The sequence below is a fragment of the Phyllobates terribilis genome, unplaced genomic scaffold (assembly GCF_046119375.1).
Source record: "Phyllobates terribilis strain yellow unplaced genomic scaffold, ASM4611937v1 Scaffold_393__1_contigs__length_1774422, whole genome shotgun sequence".
In the NCBI taxonomy this organism is placed as follows: domain Eukaryota; kingdom Metazoa; phylum Chordata; class Amphibia; order Anura; family Dendrobatidae; genus Phyllobates; species Phyllobates terribilis.
Genome location: NW_027363153.1, coordinates 1,047,202 through 1,063,270, shown reverse-complemented (window position 1 = coordinate 1,063,270; position 16,069 = coordinate 1,047,202). Strand labels below are relative to the sequence as shown.

Sequence of the window (16,069 nt, the reverse complement as noted above, 5' to 3'; positions counted from 1 at the left end):
ATGGGTGATTTCAAAGTGATAAGGAATGTAAGGAGAAGGATGCGTGTTAGAGAGTTTGAATGTAACATTAGGGGCTTGAGATCGAGTGAAGCGTTGTGTGTATGGAGGAACCTGAGTATAAAAGGAATATCGAATAGGCAGCGTGATATCGTATGGATGAGTTTGCATGAGATTTTGCCTGTGAGAGAGGTACAGAAGAGGAGGGATCTGATTAGAACAGAGGTATGTCCGAGGGATGGATGTAGGGCGAGTGAAACTGTTATGCATTTGGTTTGGAATTGTGATTATGCTCAGAGTGTTTGAAAGGGAGTGGGTGGTTTATGCAAGGAACTAGCGGGCGTGAATTTTATAAATTGGAGAGTGGTAATGTTTGGGATGGGTGCAAGTAGCCGGGTGAAAGAGAGATTGTTGTGGTTGATAATGGCATGTGTAATAGAAAGTCTGTGGGACGTTAGGAATTTGTGTTTATTTAAAAGGAAAATAATCTCAGTTAATATTTGTGTTAGGATGGTTTTGTCAAGGTTATACATAGTTTATTTATGGGACAGCCGTGGCGGTGGTGGCTCTGATTCAGAAGGTTTTTGGAAAGTCAAAAAATGGAGGTCACTGGTAAAGTACCAGTAAGTCCTTGTTTAAGTGTTGTGATCTGTCTTTTTTTATGATAATGGTATGTTTTATAGTTTTTTTGTCCATTCAAAAGGTATTACAACTGTTTCAGTATAAAGTTATAAATATGAAATAAAGAAAGTACCATTATGATGTAAGACTGGGCAACGTAGTATGAGTTTTTATACTATTGATTGTTGCTTGAAAAATTTTACTGAATGGTATAAAAAAATAAAAAAAAAAAAATCTGTTCTTATCAGTTTAATATCTGATACGTCCCCTATCTGGGGACCATATATTAAATGGATTTTTAGAACAGGGAGATGGAAAAAGAGCTTGCTCTGTCCACTCCACGCATTGACCTGGTATTGCAGTATCTCCAGGACCGGTGCACCCCTTCTTTAATGCAGTTTCTAAAATCAGAAAGAATTGAATTCAATGTTTTTTGTTCATTTTGCTTGTTTGTCGGATTTTGGGATGGACTCTTTGGCTTTGCTTTTCTTCTCCTCATTGGATTTTTCATGTTCAAAGTTGCAGAAGCCAGATTACAAGCTCATTTTGGTTCAACTTCAGCAACTGTGCATTGCATTGCCATGTAATGTGATGCAATGCTATCTTTCTAGCTCTCCCTTTTTACTTCCTTTTGGATAAACAGACATATTAGGCAAGCATTTTGGAGCTTTCACCTAAATAACTACAGGTGGTGAGATAAGCTGCACAATATAATTGACCTTTCAGTATATTGTTGCACACACACCATCTATTTAGCAAATGCCCTTGTTATCAACAGCAGCCTTTTAAACTCACCTGAGCTAACAGGTATGTGCGCTGGTTACTCTGCTGCGCTTAAAATTTCTTTTTTGGTTTGCTACAATGCCTTTTCTGAAACGTTGTCTCCTTCTGCTGGAACACTGACTTCTTTCATTTAATGCCTGCAGACTATAAAAGAGAACCCAACCCAAAAAGTTTGGTTGATTAGTCTGTGGCATTCTGTTAAACTGTTGCTTATGGCGGTCTCTGTGAGCTTCTCAGCGACATTCAGCCAGCCAGGTATCCTGCCTGCAGTAGATGGAATGTGGCAATGGAACGCTGGCTGCGCGTGTCATAATAGGCTCTGAGCCTTTATATACCTGTGCACAGCAGCAGCCACCTTCAGTCTGCTGCTGGACAGCCAGCAGCAGCAGCAGCAGGAGAGGTATGTAATCAGGAGCCCTCCTGCTAAGGGTAGACAGCTGCTCGTTCCACCCCACCCCCCGCCTTAATTGGTTCTCCTCCCTTCCAACGGTGTTGAGGCGGGTGGGAACAGCAGGGGGTGAAGGTGCTGTGTTTAAAGAGGTGGAGTTATGCAGATCTAAAACGCGTGGATTGCAGCAGCAGCAAGCCGAAAAGTGCAGGCATGTAAGGGATCTAGAGGTTGACAACATGTCTTCTTAACGGGAGTCCAGGAGCTCATCTCCACAAATGGACTTTTCAGGATCCTTGGGTGGCTCCGTAGTTTGAAACCAATTCTGGTTATCGCTTCTCGGCCTTTTGGCTAAGATCAAGTGTAGTATCTGTTCTTATCAGTTTAATATCTGATACGTCCCCTATCTGGGGACCATATATTAAATGGATTTTTAGAACAGGGAGATGGAAAAAGAGCTTGCTCTGTCCACTCCACGCATTGACCTGGTATTGCAGTATCTCCAGGACCGGTGCACCCCTTCTTTAATGCAGTTTCTAAAATCAGAAAGAATTGAATTCAATGTTTTTTGTTCATTTTGCTTGTTTGTCGGATTTTGGGATGGACTCTTTGGCTTTGCTTTTCTTCTCCTCATTGGATTTTTCATGTTCAAAGTTGCAGAAGCCAGATTACAAGCTCATTTTGGTTCAACTTCAGCAACTGTGCATTGCATTGCCATGTAATGTGATGCAATGCTATCTTTCTAGCTCTCCCTTTTTACTTCCTTTTGGATAAACAGACATATTAGGCAAGCATTTTGGAGCTTTCACCTAAATAACTACAGGTGGTGAGATAAGCTGCACAATATAATTGACCTTTCAGTATATTGTTGCACACACACCATCTATTTAGCAAATGCCCTTGTTATCAACAGCAGCCTTTTAAACTCACCTGAGCTAACAGGTATGTGCGCTGGTTACTCTGCTGCGCTTAAAATTTCTTTTTTGGTTTGCTACAATGCCTTTTCTGAAACGTTGTCTCCTTCTGCTGGAACACTGACTTCTTTCATTTAATGCCTGCAGACTATAAAAGAGAACCCAACCCAAAAAGTTTGGTTGATTAGTCTGTGGCATTCTGTTAAACTGTTGCTTATGGCGGTCTCTGTGAGCTTCTCAGCGACATTCAGCCAGCCAGGTATCCTGCCTGCAGTAGATGGAATGTGGCAATGGAACGCTGGCTGCGCGTGTCATAATAGGCTCTGAGCCTTTATATACCTGTGCACAGCAGCAGCCACCTTCAGTCTGCTGCTGGACAGCCAGCAGCAGCAGCAGCAGGAGAGGTATGTAATCAGGAGCCCTCCTGCTAAGGGTAGACAGCTGCTCGTTCCACCCCACCCCCCGCCTTAATTGGTTCTCCTCCCTTCCAACGGTGTTGAGGCGGGTGGGAACAGCAGGGGGTGAAGGTGCTGTGTTTAAAGAGGTGGAGTTATGCAGATCTAAAACGCGTGGATTGCAGCAGCAGCAAGCCGAAAAGTGCAGGCATGTAAGGGATCTAGAGGTTGACAACATGTCTTCTTAACGGGAGTCCAGGAGCTCATCTCCACAAATGGACTTTTCAGGATCCTTGGGTGGCTCCGTAGTTTGAAACCAATTCTGGTTATCGCTTCTCGGCCTTTTGGCTAAGATCAAGTGTAGTATCTGTTCTTATCAGTTTAATATCTGATACGTCCCCTATCTGGGGACCATATATTAAATGGATTTTTAGAACAGGGAGATGGAAAAAGAGCTTGCTCTGTCCACTCCACGCATTGACCTGGTATTGCAGTATCTCCAGGACCGGTGCACCCCTTCTTTAATGCAGTTTCTAAAATCAGAAAGAATTGAATTCAATGTTTTTTGTTCATTTTGCTTGTTTGTCGGATTTTGGGATGGACTCTTTGGCTTTGCTTTTCTTCTCCTCATTGGATTTTTCATGTTCAAAGTTGCAGAAGCCAGATTACAAGCTCATTTTGGTTCAACTTCAGCAACTGTGCATTGCATTGCCATGTAATGTGATGCAATGCTATCTTTCTAGCTCTCCCTTTTTACTTCCTTTTGGATAAACAGACATATTAGGCAAGCATTTTGGAGCTTTCACCTAAATAACTACAGGTGGTGAGATAAACTGCACAATATAATTGACCTTTCAGTATATTGTTGCACACACACCATCTATTTAGCAAATGCCCTTGTTATCAACAGCAGCCTTTTAAACTCACCTGAGCTAACAGGTATGTGCGCTGGTTACTCTGCTGCGCTTAAAATTTCTTTTTTGGTTTGCTACAATGCCTTTTCTGAAACGTTGTCTCCTTCTGCTGGAACACTGACTTCTTTCATTTAATGCCTGCAGACTATAAAAGAGAACCCAACCCAAAAAGTTTGGTTGATTAGTCTGTGGCATTCTGTTAAACTGTTGCTTATGGCGGTCTCTGTGAGCTTCTCAGCGACATTCAGCCAGCCAGGTATCCTGCCTGCAGTAGATGGAATGTGGCAATGGAACGCTGGCTGCGCGTGTCATAATAGGCTCTGAGCCTTTATATACCTGTGCACAGCAGCAGCCACCTTCAGTCTGCTGCTGGACAGCCAGCAGCAGCAGCAGGAGAGGTATGTAATCAGGAGCCCTCCTGCTAAGGGTAGACAGCTGCTCGTTCCACCCCACCCCCCGCCTTAATTGGTTCTCCTCCCTTCCAACGGTGTTGAGGCGGGTGGGAACAGCAGGGGGTGAAGGTGCTGTGTTTAAAGAGGTGGAGTTATGCAGATCTAAAACGCGTGGATTGCAGCAGCAGCAAGCCGAAAAGTGCAGGCATGTAAGGGATCTAGAGGTTGACAACATGTCTTCTTAACGGGAGTCCAGGAGCTCATCTCCACAAATGGACTTTTCAGGATCCTTGGGTGGCTCCGTAGTTTGAAACCAATTCTGGTTATCGCTTCTCGGCCTTTTGGCTAAGATCAAGTGTAGTATCTGTTCTTATCAGTTTAATATCTGATACGTCCCCTATCTGGGGACCATATATTAAATGGATTTTTAGAACAGGGAGATGGAAAAAGAGCTTGCTCTGTCCACTCCACGCATTGACCTGGTATTGCAGTATCTCCAGGACCGGTGCACCCCTTCTTTAATGCAGTTTCTAAAATCAGAAAGAATTGAATTCAATGTTTTTTGTTCATTTTGCTTGTTTGTCGGATTTTGGGATGGACTCTTTGGCTTTGCTTTTCTTCTCCTCATTGGATTTTTCATGTTCAAAGTTGCAGAAGCCAGATTACAAGCTCATTTTGGTTCAACTTCAGCAACTGTGCATTGCATTGCCATGTAATGTGATGCAATGCTATCTTTCTAGCTCTCCCTTTTTACTTCCTTTTGGATAAACAGACATATTAGGCAAGCATTTTGGAGCTTTCACCTAAATAACTACAGGTGGTGAGATAAGCTGCACAATATAATTGACCTTTCAGTATATTGTTGCACACACACCATCTATTTAGCAAATGCCCTTGTTATCAACAGCAGCCTTTTAAACTCACCTGAGCTAACAGGTATGTGCGCTGGTTACTCTGCTGCGCTTAAAATTTCTTTTTTGGTTTGCTACAATGCCTTTTCTGAAACGTTGTCTCCTTCTGCTGGAACACTGACTTCTTTCATTTAATGCCTGCAGACTATAAAAGAGAACCCAACCCAAAAAGTTTGGTTGATTAGTCTGTGGCATTCTGTTAAACTGTTGCTTATGGCGGTCTCTGTGAGCTTCTCAGCGACATTCAGCCAGCCAGGTATCCTGCCTGCAGTAGATGGAATGTGGCAATGGAACGCTGGCTGCGCGTGTCATAATAGGCTCCGAGCCTTTATATACCTGTGCACAGCAGCAGCCACCTTCAGTCTGCTGCTGGACAGCCAGCAGCAGCAGCAGCAGGAGAGGTATGTAATCAGGAGCCCTCCTGCTAAGGGTAGACAGCTGCTCGTTCCACCCCACCCCCCGCCTTAATTGGTTCTCCTCCCTTCCAACGGTGTTGAGGCGGGTGGGAACAGCAGGGGGTGAAGGTGCTGTGTTTAAAGAGGTGGAGTTATGCAGATCTAAAACGCGTGGATTGCAGCAGCAGCAAGCCGAAAAGTGCAGGCATGTAAGGGATCTAGAGGTTGACAACATGTCTTCTTAACGGGAGTCCAGGAGCTCATCTCCACAAATGGACTTTTCAGGATCCTTGGGTGGCTCCGTAGTTTGAAACCAATTCTGGTTATCGCTTCTCGGCCTTTTGGCTAAGATCAAGTGTAGTATCTGTTCTTATCAGTTTAATATCTGATACGTCCCCTATCTGGGGACCATATATTAAATGGATTTTTAGAACAGGGAGATGGAAAAAGAGCTTGCTCTGTCCACTCCACGCATTGACCTGGTATTGCAGTATCTCCAGGACCGGTGCACCCCTTCTTTAATGCAGTTTCTAAAATCAGAAAGAATTGAATTCAATGTTTTTTGTTCATTTTGCTTGTTTGTCGGATTTTGGGATGGACTCTTTGGCTTTGCTTTTCTTCTCCTCATTGGATTTTTCATGTTCAAAGTTGCAGAAGCCAGATTACAAGCTCATTTTGGTTCAACTTCAGCAACTGTGCATTGCATTGCCATGTAATGTGATGCAATGCTATCTTTCTAGCTCTCCCTTTTTACTTCCTTTTGGATAAACAGACATATTAGGCAAGCATTTTGGAGCTTTCACCTAAATAACTACAGGTGGTGAGATAAGCTGCACAATATAATTGACCTTTCAGTATATTGTTGCACACACACCATCTATTTAGCAAATGCCCTTGTTATCAACAGCAGCCTTTTAAACTCACCTGAGCTAACAGGTATGTGCGCTGGTTACTCTGCTGCGCTTAAAATTTCTTTTTTGGTTTGCTACAATGCCTTTTCTGAAACGTTGTCTCCTTCTGCTGGAACACTGACTTCTTTCATTTAATGCCTGCAGACTATAAAAGAGAACCCAACCCAAAAAGTTTGGTTGATTAGTCTGTGGCATTCTGTTAAACTGTTGCTTATGGCGGTCTCTGTGAGCTTCTCAGCGACATTCAGCCAGCCAGGTATCCTGCCTGCAGTAGATGGAATGTGGCAATGGAACGCTGGCTGCGCGTGTCATAATAGGCTCTGAGCCTTTATATACCTGTGCACAGCAGCAGCCACCTTCAGTCTGCTGCTGGACAGCCAGCAGCAGCAGCAGGAGAGGTATGTAATCAGGAGCCCTCCTGCTAAGGGTAGACAGCTGCTCGTTCCACCCCACCCCCCGCCTTAATTGGTTCTCCTCCCTTCCAACGGTGTTGAGGCGGGTGGGAACAGCAGGGGGTGAAGGTGCTGTGTTTAAAGAGGTGGAGTTATGCAGATCTAAAACGCGTGGATTGCAGCAGCAGCAAGCCGAAAAGTGCAGGCATGTAAGGGATCTAGAGGTTGACAACATGTCTTCTTAACGGGAGTCCAGGAGCTCATCTCCACAAATGGACTTTTCAGGATCCTTGGGTGGCTCCGTAGTTTGAAACCAATTCTGGTTATCGCTTCTCGGCCTTTTGGCTAAGATCAAGTGTAGTATCTGTTCTTATCAGTTTAATATCTGATACGTCCCCTATCTGGGGACCATATATTAAATGGATTTTTAGAACAGGGAGATGGAAAAAGAGCTTGCTCTGTCCACTCCACGCATTGACCTGGTATTGCAGTATCTCCAGGACCGGTGCACCCCTTCTTTAATGCAGTTTCTAAAATCAGAAAGAATTGAATTCAATGTTTTTTGTTCATTTTGCTTGTTTGTCGGATTTTGGGATGGACTCTTTGGCTTTGCTTTTCTTCTCCTCATTGGATTTTTCATGTTCAAAGTTGCAGAAGCCAGATTACAAGCTCATTTTGGTTCAACTTCAGCAACTGTGCATTGCATTGCCATGTAATGTGATGCAATGCTATCTTTCTAGCTCTCCCTTTTTACTTCCTTTTGGATAAACAGACATATTAGGCAAGCATTTTGGAGCTTTCACCTAAATAACTACAGGTGGTGAGATAAGCTGCACAATATAATTGACCTTTCAGTATATTGTTGCACACACACCATCTATTTAGCAAATGCCCTTGTTATCAACAGCAGCCTTTTAAACTCACCTGAGCTAACAGGTATGTGCGCTGGTTACTCTGCTGCGCTTAAAATTTCTTTTTTGGTTTGCTACAATGCCTTTTCTGAAACGTTGTCTCCTTCTGCTGGAACACTGACTTCTTTCATTTAATGCCTGCAGACTATAAAAGAGAACCCAACCCAAAAAGTTTGGTTGATTAGTCTGTGGCATTCTGTTAAACTGTTGCTTATGGCGGTCTCTGTGAGCTTCTCAGCGACATTCAGCCAGCCAGGTATCCTGCCTGCAGTAGATGGAATGTGGCAATGGAACGCTGGCTGCGCGTGTCATAATAGGCTCCGAGCCTTTATATACCTGTGCACAGCAGCAGCCACCTTCAGTCTGCTGCTGGACAGCCAGCAGCAGCAGCAGCAGGAGAGGTATGTAATCAGGAGCCCTCCTGCTAAGGGTAGACAGCTGCTCGTTCCACCCCACCCCCCGCCTTAATTGGTTCTCCTCCCTTCCAACGGTGTTGAGGCGGGTGGGAACAGCAGGGGGTGAAGGTGCTGTGTTTAAAGAGGTGGAGTTATGCAGATCTAAAACGCGTGGATTGCAGCAGCAGCAAGCCGAAAAGTGCAGGCATGTAAGGGATCTAGAGGTTGACAACATGTCTTCTTAACGGGAGTCCAGGAGCTCATCTCCACAAATGGACTTTTCAGGATCCTTGGGTGGCTCCGTAGTTTGAAACCAATTCTGGTTATCGCTTCTCGGCCTTTTGGCTAAGATCAAGTGTAGTATCTGTTCTTATCAGTTTAATATCTGATACGTCCCCTATCTGGGGACCATATATTAAATGGATTTTTAGAACAGGGAGATGGAAAAAGAGCTTGCTCTGTCCACTCCACGCATTGACCTGGTATTGCAGTATCTCCAGGACCGGTGCACCCCTTCTTTAATGCAGTTTCTAAAATCAGAAAGAATTGAATTCAATGTTTTTTGTTCATTTTGCTTGTTTGTCGGATTTTGGGATGGACTCTTTGGCTTTGCTTTTCTTCTCCTCATTGGATTTTTCATGTTCAAAGTTGCAGAAGCCAGATTACAAGCTCATTTTGGTTCAACTTCAGCAACTGTGCATTGCATTGCCATGTAATGTGATGCAATGCTATCTTTCTAGCTCTCCCTTTTTACTTCCTTTTGGATAAACAGACATATTAGGCAAGCATTTTGGAGCTTTCACCTAAATAACTACAGGTGGTGAGATAAGCTGCACAATATAATTGACCTTTCAGTATATTGTTGCACACACACCATCTATTTAGCAAATGCCCTTGTTATCAACAGCAGCCTTTTAAACTCACCTGAGCTAACAGGTATGTGCGCTGGTTACTCTGCTGCGCTTAAAATTTCTTTTTTGGTTTGCTACAATGCCTTTTCTGAAACGTTGTCTCCTTCTGCTGGAACACTGACTTCTTTCATTTAATGCCTGCAGACTATAAAAGAGAACCCAACCCAAAAAGTTTGGTTGATTAGTCTGTGGCATTCTGTTAAACTGTTGCTTATGGCGGTCTCTGTGAGCTTCTCAGCGACATTCAGCCAGCCAGGTATCCTGCCTGCAGTAGATGGAATGTGGCAATGGAACGCTGGCTGCGCGTGTCATAATAGGCTCTGAGCCTTTATATACCTGTGCACAGCAGCAGCCACCTTCAGTCTGCTGCTGGACAGCCAGCAGCAGCAGCAGCAGGAGAGGTATGTAATCAGGAGCCCTCCTGCTAAGGGTAGACAGCTGCTCGTTCCACCCCACCCCCCGCCTTAATTGGTTCTCCTCCCTTCCAACGGTGTTGAGGCGGGTGGGAACAGCAGGGGGTGAAGGTGCTGTGTTTAAAGAGGTGGAGTTATGCAGATCTAAAACGCGTAGATTGCAGCAGCAGCAAGCCGAAAAGTGCAGGCATGTAAGGGATCTAGAGGTTGACAACATGTCTTCTTAACGGGAGTCCAGGAGCTCATCTCCACAAATGGACTTTTCAGGATCCTTGGGTGGCTCCGTAGTTTGAAACCAATTCTGGTTATCGCTTCTCGGCCTTTTGGCTAAGATCAAGTGTAGTATCTGTTCTTATCAGTTTAATATCTGATACGTCCCCTATCTGGGGACCATATATTAAATGGATTTTTAGAACAGGGAGATGGAAAAAGAGCTTGCTCTGTCCACTCCACGCATTGACCTGGTATTGCAGTATCTCCAGGACCGGTGCACCCCTTCTTTAATGCAGTTTCTAAAATCAGAAAGAATTGAATTCAATGTTTTTTGTTCATTTTGCTTGTTTGTCGGATTTTGGGATGGACTCTTTGGCTTTGCTTTTCTTCTCCTCATTGGATTTTTCATGTTCAAAGTTGCAGAAGCCAGATTACAAGCTCATTTTGGTTCAACTTCAGCAACTGTGCATTGCATTGCCATGTAATGTGATGCAATGCTATCTTTCTAGCTCTCCCTTTTTACTTCCTTTTGGATAAACAGACATATTAGGCAAGCATTTTGGAGCTTTCACCTAAATAACTACAGGTGGTGAGATAAGCTGCACAATATAATTGACCTTTCAGTATATTGTTGCACACACACCATCTATTTAGCAAATGCCCTTGTTATCAACTGCAGCCTTTTAAACTCACCTGAGCTAACAGGTATGTGCGCTGGTTACTCTGCTGCGCTTAAAATTTCTTTTTTGGTTTGCTACAATGCCTTTTCTGAAACGTTGTCTCCTTCTGCTGGAACACTGACTTCTTTCATTTAATGCCTGCAGACTATAAAAGAGAACCCAACCCAAAAAGTTTGGTTGATTAGTCTGTGGCATTCTGTTAAACTGTTGCTTATGGCGGTCTCTGTGAGCTTCTCAGCGACATTCAGCCAGCCAGGTATCCTGCCTGCAGTAATGGAATGTGGCAATGGAACGCTGGCTGCGCGTGTCATAATAGGCTCTGAGCCTTTATATACCTGTGCACAGCAGCAGCCACCTTCAGTCTGCTGCTGGACAGCCAGCAGCAGCAGCAGCAGGAGAGGTATGTAATCAGGAGCCCTCCTGCTAAGGGTAGACAGCTGCTCGTTCCACCCCACCCCCCGCCTTAATTGGTTCTCCTCCCTTCCAACGGTGTTGAGGCGGGTGGGAACAGCAGGGGGTGAAGGTGCTGTGTTTAAAGAGGTGGAGTTATGCAGATCTAAAACGCGTGGATTGCAGCAGCAGCAAGCCGAAAAGTGCAGGCATGTAAGGGATCTAGAGGTTGACAACATGTCTTCTTAACGGGAGTCCAGGAGCTCATCTCCACAAATGGACTTTTCAAGATCCTTGGGTGGCTCCGTAGTTTGAAACCAATTCTGGTTATCGCTTCTCGGCCTTTTGGCTAAGATCAAGTGTAGTATCTGTTCTTATCAGTTTAATATCTGATACGTCCCCTATCTGGGGACCATATATTAAATGGATTTTTAGAACAGGGAGATGGAAAAAGAGATTGCTCTGTCCACTCCACGCATTGACCTGGTATTGCAGTATCTCCAGGACCGGTGCACCCCTTCTTTAATGCAGTTTCTAAAATCAGAAAGAATTGAATTCAATGTTTTTTGTTCATTTTGCTTGTTTGTCGGATTTTGGGATGGACTCTTTGGCTTTGCTTTTCTTCTCCTCATTGGATTTTTCATGTTCAAAGTTGCAGAAGCCAGATTACAAGCTCATTTTGGTTCAACTTCAGCAACTGTGCATTGCATTGCCATGTAATGTGATGCAATGCTATCTTTCTAGCTCTCCCTTTTTACTTCCTTTTGGATAAACAGACATATTAGGCAAGCATTTTGGAGCTTTCACCTAAATAACTACAGGTGGTGAGATAAGCTGCACAATATAATTGACCTTTCAGTATATTGTTGCACACACACCATCTATTTAGCAAATGCCCTTGTTATCAACAGCAGCCTTTTAAACTCACCTGAGCTAACAGGTATGTGCGCTGGTTACTCTGCTGCGCTTAAAATTTCTTTTTTGGTTTGCTACAATGCCTTTTCTGAAACGTTGTCTCCTTCTGCTGGAACACTGACTTCTTTCATTTAATGCCTGCAGACTATAAAAGAGAACCCAACCCAAAATGTTTGGTTGATTAGTCTGTGGCATTCTGTTAAACTGTTGCTTATGGCGGTCTCTGTGAGCTTCTCAGCGACATTCAGCCAGCCAGGTATCCAGCCTGCAGTAGATGGAATGTGGCAATGGAACGCTGGCTGCGCGTGTCATAATAGGCTCTGAGCCTTTATATACCTGTGCACAGCAGCAGCCACCTTCAGTCTGCTGCTGGACAGCCAGCAGCAGCAGCAGCAGGAGAGGTATGTAATCAGGAGCCCTCCTGCTAAGGGTAGACAGCTGCTCGTTCCACCCCACCCCCCGCCTTAATTGGTTCTCCTCCCTTCCAACGGTGTTGAGGCGGGTGGGAACAGCAGGGGGTGAAGGTGCTGTGTTTAAAGAGGTGGAGTTATGCAGATCTAAAACGCGTGGATTGCAGCAGCAGCAAGCCGAAAAGTGCAGGCATGTAAGGGATCTAGAGGTTGACAACATGTCTTCTTAACGGGAGTCCAGGAGCTCATCTCCACAAATGGACTTTTCAGGATCCTTGGGTGGCTCCGTAGTTTGAAACCAATTCTGGTTATCGCTTCTCGGCCTTTTGGCTAAGATCAAGTGTAGTATCTGTTCTTATCAGTTTAATATCTGATACGTCCCCTATCTGGGGACCATATATTAAATGGATTTTTAGAACAGGGAGATGGAAAAAGAGCTTGCTCTGTCCACTCCACGCATTGACCTGGTATTGCAGTATCTCCAGGACCGGTGCACCCCTTCTTTAATGCAGTTTCTAAAATCAGAAAGAATTGAATTCAATGTTTTTTGTTCATTTTGCTTGTTTGTCGGATTTTGGGATGGACTCTTTGGCTTTGCTTTTCTTCTCCTCATTGGATTTTTCATGTTCAAAGTTGCAGAAGCCAGATTACAAGCTCATTTTGGTTCAACTTCAGCAACTGTGCATTGCATTGCCATGTAATGTGATGCAATGCTATCTTTCTAGCTCTCCCTTTTTACTTCCTTTTGGATAAACAGACATATTAGGCAAGCATTTTGGAGCTTTCACCTAAATAACTACAGGTGGTGAGATAAGCTGCACAATATAATTGACCTTTCAGTATATTGTTGCACACACACCATCTATTTAGCAAATGCCCTTGTTATCAACAGCAGCCTTTTAAATTCACCTGAGCTAACAGGTATGTGCGCTGGTTACTCTGCTGCGCTTAAAATTTCTTTTTTGGTTTGCTACAATGCCTTTTCTGAAACGTTGTCTCCTTCTGCTGGAACACTGACTTCTTTCATTTAATGCCTGCAGACTATAAAAGAGAACCCAACCCAAAATGTTTGGTTGATTAGTCTGTGGCATTCTGTTAAACTGTTGCTTATGGCGGTCTCTGTGAGCTTCTCAGCGACATTCAGCCAGCCAGGTATCCTGCCTGCAGTAGATGGAATGTGGCAATGGAACGCTGGCTGCGCGTGTCATAATAGGCTCTGAGCCTTTATATACCTGTGCACAGCAGCAGCCACCTTCAGTCTGCTGCTGGACAGCCAGCAGCAGCAGCAGGAGAGGTATGTAATCAGGAGCCCTCCTGCTAAGGGTAGACAGCTGCTCGTTCCACCCCACCCCCTGCCTTAATTGGTTCTCCTCCCTTCCAACGGTGTTGAGGCGGGTGGGAACAGCAGGGGGTGAAGGTGCTGTGTTTAAAGAGGTGGAGTTATGCAGATCTAAAACGCGTGGATTGCAGCAGCAGCAAGCCGAAAAGTGCAGGCATGTAAGGGATCTAGAGGTTGACAACATGTCTTCTTAACGGGAGTCCAGGAGCTCATCTCCACAAATGGACTTTTCAGGATCCTTGGGTGGCTCCGTAGTTTGAAACCAATTCTGGTTATCGCTTCTCGGCCTTTTGGCTAAGATCAAGTGTAGTATCTGTTCTTATCAGTTTAATATCTGATACGTCCCCTATCTGGGGACCATATATTAAATGGATTTTTAGAACAGGGAGATGGAAAAAGAGCTTGCTCTGTCCACTCCACGCATTGACCTGGTATTGCAGTATCTCCAGGACCGGTGCACCCCTTCTTTAATGCAGTTTCTAAAATCAGAAAGAATTGAATTCAATGTTTTTTGTTCATTTTGCTTGTTTGTCGGATTTTGGGATGGACTCTTTGGCTTTGCTTTTCTTCTCCTCATTGGATTTTTCATGTTCAAAGTTGCAGAAGCCAGATTACAAGCTCATTTTGGTTCAACTTCAGCAACTGTGCATTGCATTGCCATGTAATGTGATGCAATGCTATCTTTCTAGCTCTCCCTTTTTACTTCCTTTTGGATAAACAGACATATTAGGCAAGCATTTTGGAGCTTTCACCTAAATAACTACAGGTGGTGAGATAAGCTGCACAATATAATTGACCTTTCAGTATATTGTTGCACACACACCATCTATTTAGCAAATGCCCTTGTTATCAACAGCAGCCTTTTAAACTCACCTGAGCTAACAGGTATGTGCGCTGGTTACTCTGCTGCGCTTAAAATTTCTTTTTTGGTTTGCTACAATGCCTTTTCTGAAACGTTGTCTCCTTCTGCTGGAACACTGACTTCTTTCATTTAATGCCTGCAGACTATAAAAGAGAACCCAACCCAAAAAGTTTGGTTGATTAGTCTGTGGCATTCTGTTAAACTGTTGCTTATGGCGGTCTCTGTGAGCTTCTCAGCGACATTCAGCCAGCCAGGTATCCTGCCTGCAGTAGATGGAATGTGGCAATGGAACGCTGGCTGCGCGTGTCATAATAGGCTCTGAGCCTTTATATACCTGTGCACAGCAGCAGCCACCTTCAGTCTGCTGCTGGACAGCCAGCAGCAGCAGCAGCAGGAGAGGTATGTAATCAGGAGCCCTCCTGCTAAGGGTAGACAGCTGCTCGTTCCACCCCACCCCCCGCCTTAATTGGTTCTCCTCCCTTCCAACGGTGTTGAGGCGGGTGGGAACAGCAGGGGGTGAAGGTGCTGTGTTTAAAGAGGTGGAGTTATGCAGATCTAAAACGCGTGGATTGCAGCAGCAGCAAGCCGAAAAGTGCAGGCATGTAAGGGATCTAGAGGTTGACAACATGTCTTCTTAACGGGAGTCCAGGAGCTCATCTCCACAAATGGACTTTTCAGGATCCTTGGGTGGCTCCGTAGTTTGAAACCAATTCTGGTTATCGCTTCTCGGCCTTTTGGCACGATCTATCAGGTTTACCTGTGTGGTCTTGCCTGTGAGGTGCTCTTGGTACCCTTTCTCTCGGCCTGGGGGGATCGTTCCTTTTCGGAGGGACTTAACCCCCCTGCTGCTATTGGGAGGAAGGATTAGTCCGGGAGCAACGGGAAGGGATCCCATGAAGGCTTGCGCCTTTCAGAGAGAAGAGTCGGTACGTTCCTGAGTGAAGGATGCCGGCAACGCTCACATATTCATCGGGTGATGCCCGGATGCGGAACACCGTGAGGATTGAAGTTGGAGCAGGATCGAGGACGGAGAAGAATTTGTATTACATCTGCCATAGGATTCTGCTTGGAGTTCTGGAGTTTCGGCGGGAAGACATATTCTGCTTCCAGGACAATGAGTACAAGGGGACTTACACCATCACCTTCAAGAGCCAGGGATGCTGTCACCAACTCGTACAAAAGGTAAATGAGAAATACTACTTGGATGAATTGGATGGACTAACCTTTTGTCTCTTGTATGCCTATGACGAGATCCCTATCGTGGTGCATTTCCCGAACCCCTTTGTGGAAGCTGCAGACATCTCGACCTACCTTATCCGTTATTGTGACGATCTGAGATACCTGGGCACTGTGAAGAACGCGGTAGGCTTCTGGTGCGGCAAGAGGAGGTACATGGCCCGTCTAAAGAGGGACCCAAGCGGAGTGGGAGGAATGCTACACCCTCCCTCAACATTTGTGATCGGTAAGAGCAGAGGCTACTTATTTTACCCTGGAATGCCGGTATGTTGCAGGAACTGTGGACAAATGGGTCATACCCAAACGTCCTGCACGGGCAGGAAAGTAGACCGCTGCAATAATTGCAGCTGTTACGGACATTTAATGAAGGACTGTCCCGTT

General features: G+C 44.8%; 11 non-coding genes across 11 annotated transcripts; all 11 read left to right on the top strand.

The window, feature by feature from the left end:
* The first annotated feature begins 810 nt into the window (after positions 1-810).
* On the top strand, positions 811-1,005 carry LOC141224448 (U2 spliceosomal RNA). Its single transcript, XR_012291865.1, has one exon. It is a non-coding gene; the product is annotated as a U2 spliceosomal RNA (small nuclear RNA).
* Positions 1,006-2,120: 1,115 nt separating this feature from the next.
* On the top strand, positions 2,121-2,311 carry LOC141224750 (U2 spliceosomal RNA). Its single transcript, XR_012292084.1, has one exon. It is a non-coding gene; the product is annotated as a U2 spliceosomal RNA (small nuclear RNA).
* A 1,115-nt stretch (positions 2,312-3,426) lies between these two features.
* On the top strand, positions 3,427-3,617 carry LOC141224749 (U2 spliceosomal RNA). Its single transcript, XR_012292083.1, has one exon. It is a non-coding gene; the product is annotated as a U2 spliceosomal RNA (small nuclear RNA).
* Positions 3,618-4,729: 1,112 nt separating this feature from the next.
* On the top strand, positions 4,730-4,920 carry LOC141224748 (U2 spliceosomal RNA). Its single transcript, XR_012292082.1, has one exon. It is a non-coding gene; the product is annotated as a U2 spliceosomal RNA (small nuclear RNA).
* Positions 4,921-6,035: 1,115 nt separating this feature from the next.
* LOC141224747 (U2 spliceosomal RNA) lies at positions 6,036-6,226 on the top strand. The gene has a single exon (XR_012292081.1). It is a non-coding gene; the product is annotated as a U2 spliceosomal RNA (small nuclear RNA).
* A 1,112-nt stretch (positions 6,227-7,338) lies between these two features.
* Positions 7,339-7,529, top strand: LOC141224746 (U2 spliceosomal RNA). Its single transcript, XR_012292080.1, has one exon. It is a non-coding gene; the product is annotated as a U2 spliceosomal RNA (small nuclear RNA).
* A 1,115-nt stretch (positions 7,530-8,644) lies between these two features.
* LOC141224745 (U2 spliceosomal RNA) lies at positions 8,645-8,835 on the top strand. The gene has a single exon (XR_012292079.1). It is a non-coding gene; the product is annotated as a U2 spliceosomal RNA (small nuclear RNA).
* A 1,115-nt stretch (positions 8,836-9,950) lies between these two features.
* LOC141224744 (U2 spliceosomal RNA) lies at positions 9,951-10,141 on the top strand. Its single transcript, XR_012292078.1, has one exon. It is a non-coding gene; the product is annotated as a U2 spliceosomal RNA (small nuclear RNA).
* Positions 10,142-11,255: 1,114 nt separating this feature from the next.
* On the top strand, positions 11,256-11,446 carry LOC141224374 (U2 spliceosomal RNA). The gene has a single exon (XR_012291801.1). It is a non-coding gene; the product is annotated as a U2 spliceosomal RNA (small nuclear RNA).
* Positions 11,447-12,561: 1,115 nt separating this feature from the next.
* On the top strand, positions 12,562-12,752 carry LOC141224743 (U2 spliceosomal RNA). The gene has a single exon (XR_012292077.1). It is a non-coding gene; the product is annotated as a U2 spliceosomal RNA (small nuclear RNA).
* A 1,112-nt stretch (positions 12,753-13,864) lies between these two features.
* LOC141224742 (U2 spliceosomal RNA) lies at positions 13,865-14,055 on the top strand. The gene has a single exon (XR_012292076.1). It is a non-coding gene; the product is annotated as a U2 spliceosomal RNA (small nuclear RNA).
* Positions 14,056-16,069: the final 2,014 nt, after the last annotated feature.